The sequence below is a fragment of the Vulpes lagopus genome, chromosome 7 (assembly GCF_018345385.1).
Source record: "Vulpes lagopus strain Blue_001 chromosome 7, ASM1834538v1, whole genome shotgun sequence".
Lineage (NCBI taxonomy): Eukaryota > Metazoa > Chordata > Mammalia > Carnivora > Canidae > Vulpes > Vulpes lagopus.
This window is the reverse complement of record NC_054830.1, coordinates 84077551-84085078: the sequence shown is the minus strand read 5'-3', so window position 1 is coordinate 84085078 and position 7528 is coordinate 84077551. Positions and strand designations below refer to the sequence as shown.

The 7528-nt window shown below is 34.0% G+C and overlaps 1 pseudogene; it reads left to right on the top strand.

Annotated features, from left to right (window-relative positions):
* Positions 1-5927: 5927 nt before the first annotated feature.
* Positions 5928-6076, top strand: LOC121496405 (annotated as a pseudogene).
* Positions 6077-7528: the final 1452 nt, after the last annotated feature.

Sequence of the window (7528 nt, the reverse complement as noted above, 5' to 3'; positions counted from 1 at the left end):
AGGAAGGAACTGAACTTCTGAAACATCAAGTAGTGTCAAGCTCTCTCAAGGGTCAGTGCAAGAATAGTAATTTGAGGACTGTATTAACTATTGTTGAAATAATTGTTCAATATTACACAATATGCCTACTATAAGATTAATCTAATAAAACTGTACTCATGATTACTAATGAAATATTCTTCTCTTTTTTTGAGGAATCTGTTTCATTTTACCTGAGAGTTGGCTTTCAATTTTCACATGACAAAAATATGAAAGATTCATATTATCATATAATACAGTCTCAATAACTACATTAAGTCATCAGTGTCTCTTCTGATGTCTTTATATATTCTCTTTTACCCCATTTCTTGCCTTTCTTTATTTGAGTATAGTTGACACACAATGTTACGTTGGTTTCAGTATGAAACATAGTGATTTGACAACTCTATATGTTACACTATGCTCTCCACAAGTGTAGCTAGCATTTGTCACCATACAACCCTACTGGAATACCATTGATTTATATTCCCTATGCTGTACTTTTCATCTTTGTCAATATTTGCAGCAACATATTATACATAGAAAACCCTAAAAATTCCACCAAAAATACTATTAAAAGTAATAAATGAATTCAGTAAAGTTGTAGATACAAAATTAATATACAGAAATCTGTTACATTACTATATGCTAAAAATGAAATAGAAGAGAAATTAAGAAAACAATTCCATTTACAATTATACAAAAAATACTTAAGAATAAACTTAGCCACGGTGGCAAAAGAACTGTACTCTTAAAACTATGAAGCAATGATGAAAGAAATTAAAGATGACACAAATGGAAAGATAGCCTGTGCTCTTGGGCTAGAAGAATTAATATTTAATTAAAATGTCCATACTACCCAAAGCAATCTATAGATTCAACAAAATTCCTATCAAAATGCCATTTCTTGCCTTTTACATTATTTTTTACATAGAGGAATCAATTATACCCATAGAATAAATCAAGTAAATAATTTGAAAAGCTCTTAACATTTGCTTTATTAATTAAATTCTAAAATAAAATTTAATCATTGTATGTAAACCTGGAATTGTTATGTAATTATTAAGGTCTAAAGAATTATAATAAAATTATCAAAGACATAAAACTAATTCACAAGTCTGTCAAAGTTCTAATTGTTCAATGTTATTAACAGAAAAAAATTATCAGTAGGAAGAAATACTGTTTAGAAAGTTGACAATGAAAATTTAAAGCCTGAAAAGAGATTGAGAAAAGCATTTTTCACACAGATGTGATTTTCACATAGATGAAGCCAAATAAGCATGTTCTTTTTTGACACTAAGAGCTAAAATGTTACTAGTAGTTATATACTATGTAGCCATTTAAAATCTTTAATTATTTTTATGACCTTAATAATTACATAACAATTCAAAGTTTACATACAATGGTGATTTTTTATTTAGAATTTAATTAATAAATCAATAGACATCTACCTATCTCATTATTGGTGGTTCTAATTTTTGGTAAATTTAGTTTAAAAATTAAAAATACAGTGTAGAGATAGGATTCAAGGAAAGTTAGGAGAGCTTTGTTTCTCAAACGTGCCTTCCTAAGAGAGCTCCTGTAGTTAGGAATGAAAAGCAAGGGAAGGGATTTAATGCTGGAAGTAACTTACTTACTAACCTGATTAAAAAAAAAAAAAAAAGGCTGAGCGGCAGGAGGTCTTAGGAGTTTCAGTTATGCTGCCCTCAGTTGGCTGGAGCCCCGGAACAGTGAGGCTGGTCAGGTGCCCACTAGAGCTGTGAGCCTGCCTTCTGCTGCCAGGGAAAATACAGTTTCCATTTTCCTTCTTGAGAAATGTCTGAGAGAGAGAAATCTAAAGTAGAACTGAAGTCAGTACATCAGGAAAATGCAATTTTGATCTTTTCAACTCTGTGACACAGATCGGAGCATATAAGTTGAGTGGGTATGATGCAAGATGCCAACAGGTTATTAAGCACTCTAATCATTAATGCAGTGGAGGATTAGAGATTATTGCTTCTCAGAATAACAGAATTCCCCATTTCCAGTTTATAATTACTGCTTAACTAATTTAAACGTCCAATTATCAGATTGGGCCAAGACAAAGGAAAAAGAAAATTTTCTTTCTAAGAGGGTTGGCAAAAGTCAATTCTTGGTTTATAAATGTTGAAAGCATGTTGCTTTATAATTTCTAAAATCATTTTTCTGGTACCATAACCAGATATCATATCTATGGAACAAGAACCAATATTCCATTGTTTCTGCTGGAAGCACTCTGTTTTGGACTTTCAAGTCCCAAATAAATGGGGCATTGATCTGTTTCTCTGTGGGAGTTACTACTCTAGTCGTGTGCCAGCCTTCCTGAGCTCTTTCTCCTAGAGAGTTCTGTCTCACTCTTTAGTGAAGGTGTATCTATCTGCTTTTCTATTTATCTTCTCAGAAACTTAATGTTTTGTCACTTAGCTATAGTGCTCCTGAGGCTGGATAATTCCTCACAGTTTTCTCCAATTTCCCAAATCCCATGCAGTTTGCCAGTTACTTGAAAATTACTAACTGCTTTGTAGAAGATTAGACTATTATCCTCAAAGAGGTAAGGTTAATTTCTGATCTAGAATTCTGACAGAGTATAAGAATGGGAATTTGCAAGCTGTCCTGAGCTATGGGGCTCAGTACAAAGGAGAAATAATAGCCCACCTCCCAAGGATAAATGAGCTCAAGGAGAAAGGATCTGTGCAAAGATCTACACATGATGCTATATGAGAGAACAGACGGAGCTGGGAGGTAGAACACTGGATATTACATTAGTACATTAGTACGGTACATCTGCCTAGAGGCATTTATAGGATATTAACAATTGTCAGCATTTCCCATGGTTGGAAAAAATACAGAGAATTTTGTAGAGTGGAAACATATTTGTAAGTATGCCAATCTGCTGGTGGATGATTTGTCTCTAATGCTTTCCTGTAACTCAGGTCATTGCTTCTCTGATAACTTGTAGCTTGACCAGACAACCATTTCCAAATTATCACTCTTCTTCTCTGGCTAATTCTGCAATAGCTCAGATTCCAGTTACAGTATATGACTAGAAACAAGTTCTAACAGAATAAAAAAAGGAAGATTTTTCTGATTTATTGTAGTGTTTGCTCCAATAATCTTAAAGGCAAAATTAATATATCAAAAGCAAACAAGTGGAAAATTCACAAGTAGAAAATGCAAACGTGAAGATAAAAAAAGTAGCATTTCTTTGGAATGGATAGAGTATGGAGAACTGTGTTAGAGTAACTGATTAGAGTCTCTCAATCAAACAATCATTATGCAAAGCACTTTGGGCAATAAAACTAAGATAACCCTTTGAAAAGGCTAAGTCAGTCACTATACTATAACCTTATTTATTATATTTGTATCTATACTGCAAAATCACTTTCACTGTATCACCATGGTTTTTAGTGGTATTTTTTTTTTTTTTTTTTAGTTTTACACTGCTCATTCTTTCAATTATTTCTATTTAAAGGTCTTTGTTAGGATCCCTGGGTGGCGCAGCGGTTTGGCGCCTGCCTTTGGCCCAGGGCGCAATCCTGGAGACCCAGGATCGAATCCCACGTCGGGCTCCCGGTGAAGGGAGCCTGCTTCTCCCTCTGCCTGTGTCTCTGCCTCTCTCTCTCTCTGTGTGACTATCATAAATAAATAAATAAATAAAAATTAAAGGTCTTTGTTTTCTCTTGTAATCATTTTAATCACAGTCACTCCTTTCTTCATCTTAAATTATTTTCTAATTCTTGCTATTTTAAATCTCTAGTTTAAAATTAAACACATAATATTGAGTTTCTTCATGGAACACTTTTGGTTTTTTTTCTTAGGGCTTTTAGGTCTTCTGGTTTTCTCTCTGTCCAATAGTTCTTAATTCAATGTCAAAGCAGTGCTACCCTAATCTCCTTTATTGTCCCTGTGGAGGTTAAGGCACAATTTTTTTGTGAAGAACTATTTTAAATATAAAGTTTGAAACATATTTTTGTCTTCCTGTCTTTGACTCCTTCATTCAAAAAGATCCTCTATTGAAGACTTTTCTTTTTCTTACCATCAGATGATATTCATCAGCAGTACTTAATTTACCTGTGTCCACAAAGACAGACAAATCACCTGATATGGTCTTGCCTTTTTAAAGTAAATAATCCAGGAGTTAGATATTCAGGTAAATTCAGAGGATGTAAAAAATTCGCTAAAACTTTCTGCCATACCTACTTTCTTGAGTTAGGTAAAATTGGTACAATGAAGTACTATCAGAAGTCTGCATACATAAGTCTCAAGGTCTTGGCATAACAATATTTTGGCCAAGATAACAATAGTGAAGAAAAAAAAGGTATGAAAATCTAGAAGAAAAAAAAGAAAATAAATAATGAAAAGAAGCCTTTTATATTTCTATCAGTTAAGTCTTCATTTGCCTAATAGGTGAGCAGTACAAGTGAAAACAGAATGGACAGAATTTTTTTCCAAAGATTGTAACATCTTTGGGTTCTACAAACACTGGAAATGTAAAAGAAACAACAGTATTAGTGAGATATAGACACGACATTCAAATGATATTCTGTGATCATATTCAGTCATATTCAATGATCATACAATCAGGTTTGTCTATTATAATACACATACCCTTCATACATCACATTACTGAGCTGAATGATGATGTTTTTTCTCCCAGATTTACATCCTTTTCCCTTTTCCTCCCCACTCCATTCTCCAGTTTGAAGAAACTCTTTGAAGCTTCCTGACAACTTGGAACTTGCTTGATCATGCTAAGCCTTTATTTAAGACTCATCCAATCTCAACTTACTTTACGGCATCAATCCCTTAATGACTAGGATTGATTATGTTTCCTTAACCCACAAAGGGTGAGAATTTGGGTGGTCACTGGTGTGGAAAAGGAATACAGTAATACAGAAAGAGAAACACCTAGCTAAAAGTCTCCAGTAGCAGTTGGAACAGATCACTAGTAGATCACCAAAATGCAAACACGAAGATAAAAAAAGTGGGTCTTGTCTCTCACCTGGGTTGCCAAGGTAAAAGGAAGGCAGCATCTTTAGAGGAAGAATAGAAGATTTTAAAATATGTTTAATCTTTCTATGAACAGAATTCTCAAATATAATATGCACTTTTATTGTTTTATTTTCAAACATGTTTTTAATAACCCATTGCAGATGAAAATATTGGCCCAGCCACAACCATCAGCACTGTAGCCATTGTTAGAAGTCGGAAGGTAACTTTCTCTCCTACTACTCATAACAAAAGGATCATTTTATTTTATTTTTTTAATTTTTATTTATTTATGATAGTCACAGAGAGAGAAAGAGAGAGAGGCAGAGACACAGGCAGAGGGAGAAGCAGGCTCCATGCACCGGGAGCCCGATGTGGGACTCGATCCCGGGTCTCCAGGATCGCGCCCTGGGCCAAAGGCAGGCGCCAAACAGCTGCGCCACCCAGAAATCCCCAAAAGGATCATTTTAAACACTCAGGTTCTAAGAGAAAAAGGAATTGTCAACTCAGGCTTCTTATATTAAATCTTCTGTTAATTTAACTTAATATAATTTTCTGCTCAAGAGTGATGGCTAAAGTGTTCATGTAAAACAATCTAGGCTCTTGAGCAAAATAGTAGATTCAGTTCAAAACCTATTAGAGAGTTATCACAACCATTATGAGATTAAAAAAAGACATATTGCAAGCATGTTCACATTTAACTTTACATGTATGTAGATATTAGACATATATGTACATTTGTATATATTCTGCATATGTACATAAATACAACCTAAAGTTTTCCCAAATGTAGTCATTTATTGTGTATATTACTAGATCAAAGAATTAAAAAGGGTCATTTATCAGCTATTCCTAAATATTGTTTGCAAAGTTACACTACTTCATATTCTAATGTTAAATTTAGCTTTGTGCAGTGGCAGTATCGTAGCCAATGAGGTTTATCCGAGACACGATTATTACTAATTGAAAACTAAATGTTAAATTTTCATCTTTCCAGAAAAATCCACTAAATCCTTTAAATCCCTGGAATACTTTCAATGCCCTTTAAAGTTATTTAAGATACAAAAAAAAAAGATACTTCTACCAGAATTAAACATGATAAATTATAAGAAACAAAACCATCAGGTCAAGACTAAATAAAATACCTTAATTACTGCTATATGTCTTTAATTCCTAAGCTAGAAAAATATTCTGAATTTCCATGTGTTAGATGTATCTACAGTATTTAAATGTCAGTGGACTTATTTGATATTATAGTGAAAATGAGAGGCCTGGCTAACAGCTGCAGAAGTACAGTAAAAGTTACTAAAAGCAGAATAATTTATGCATGCTTCTGAACACTATACTTCAATATAAAAGTAAAAATGAAGCCTAACACTGAAGAACAACTCTTCAGTTACATTTCCTGAGCTCACATTTACTTGCCATGTTTATTTAGAGATGAACAAATATACCAGCACATATTCAATAAATACTTTTTTTTTTTTTTAAGATTTTATTTATGAGAGAGAGAGAGAGAGAGAGAGGCAGAGACACAGGCAGAGGGAGAAGCAGGCTCCATGCAGGGAGCCTGACGTGGGAATCGATCCCGGGTCTCCAGGATCACGTCCTGGGCTGTAGGCGGTGCTAAACCACTGAGTCAACCAGGCTGCCCTCAGCAAATATTCTTAATAAATTACTGACATATTGGGAATTTATTAAAATTGAAAAATGGATCATAATTAAAAATGATAACCTCTTTCTTTGTATTGGGGAGACCAGGTGACCAAACACAAATTTAATTCTTACCATGAACATGCAATTCACTGAATGAAAAGAAAAATAAAAACAAAACATAGTAGAAAAGTAAAAAATATACTTGAAGGAGATAGGTTTTTAAAAAGGCACAGTAGTTCTTTGAGATGACATCCCCAAACGTTTGAATCAATGGGCAGTATGTCTTAAAATGGGTAGTATTGTCTTAAAATCAAGACACCTTACACCTCTACTCATGAATTATGATTGATACTCCATTGTGCAACATTTATTGCTGAAAGCCTCTGGAAAATGATCGAAGCCTGGTGATCCTTCATGGTGAACACTCAATTTACAGGAATTTCACAAATTCTTAACAAGCCAAATCCTGAAACATCAGGAGCACTGAAGCTCTTTTTTTCAGCCCACCTCTCTCCAATTCTCCTCTGTTTGTTCAGTAACACAACAAAAGTATGAACACATATAATACCTAATTAGATGCCTGATCCGGGAAAAAAAAAATGTCAACACACTCCTCTTTCAGATACCTCCTCCAATTTTTTTGAGTACTCTTCTCACTTGTCTTTGGGAAGGAGAGTTCTTAGTTTCCTCTTCATCACATGTGAATCTTTCACATCACATACAAAGATGATCATTCCATTATCTTTCCCACCCCTGTCCTGAATGTATACAGAGGGGAGATTTATTGGATATTTAGGTTGAATAGTAAATGCCATATGAAAATCCTCGCAGCTGGTCATTTTCTTGA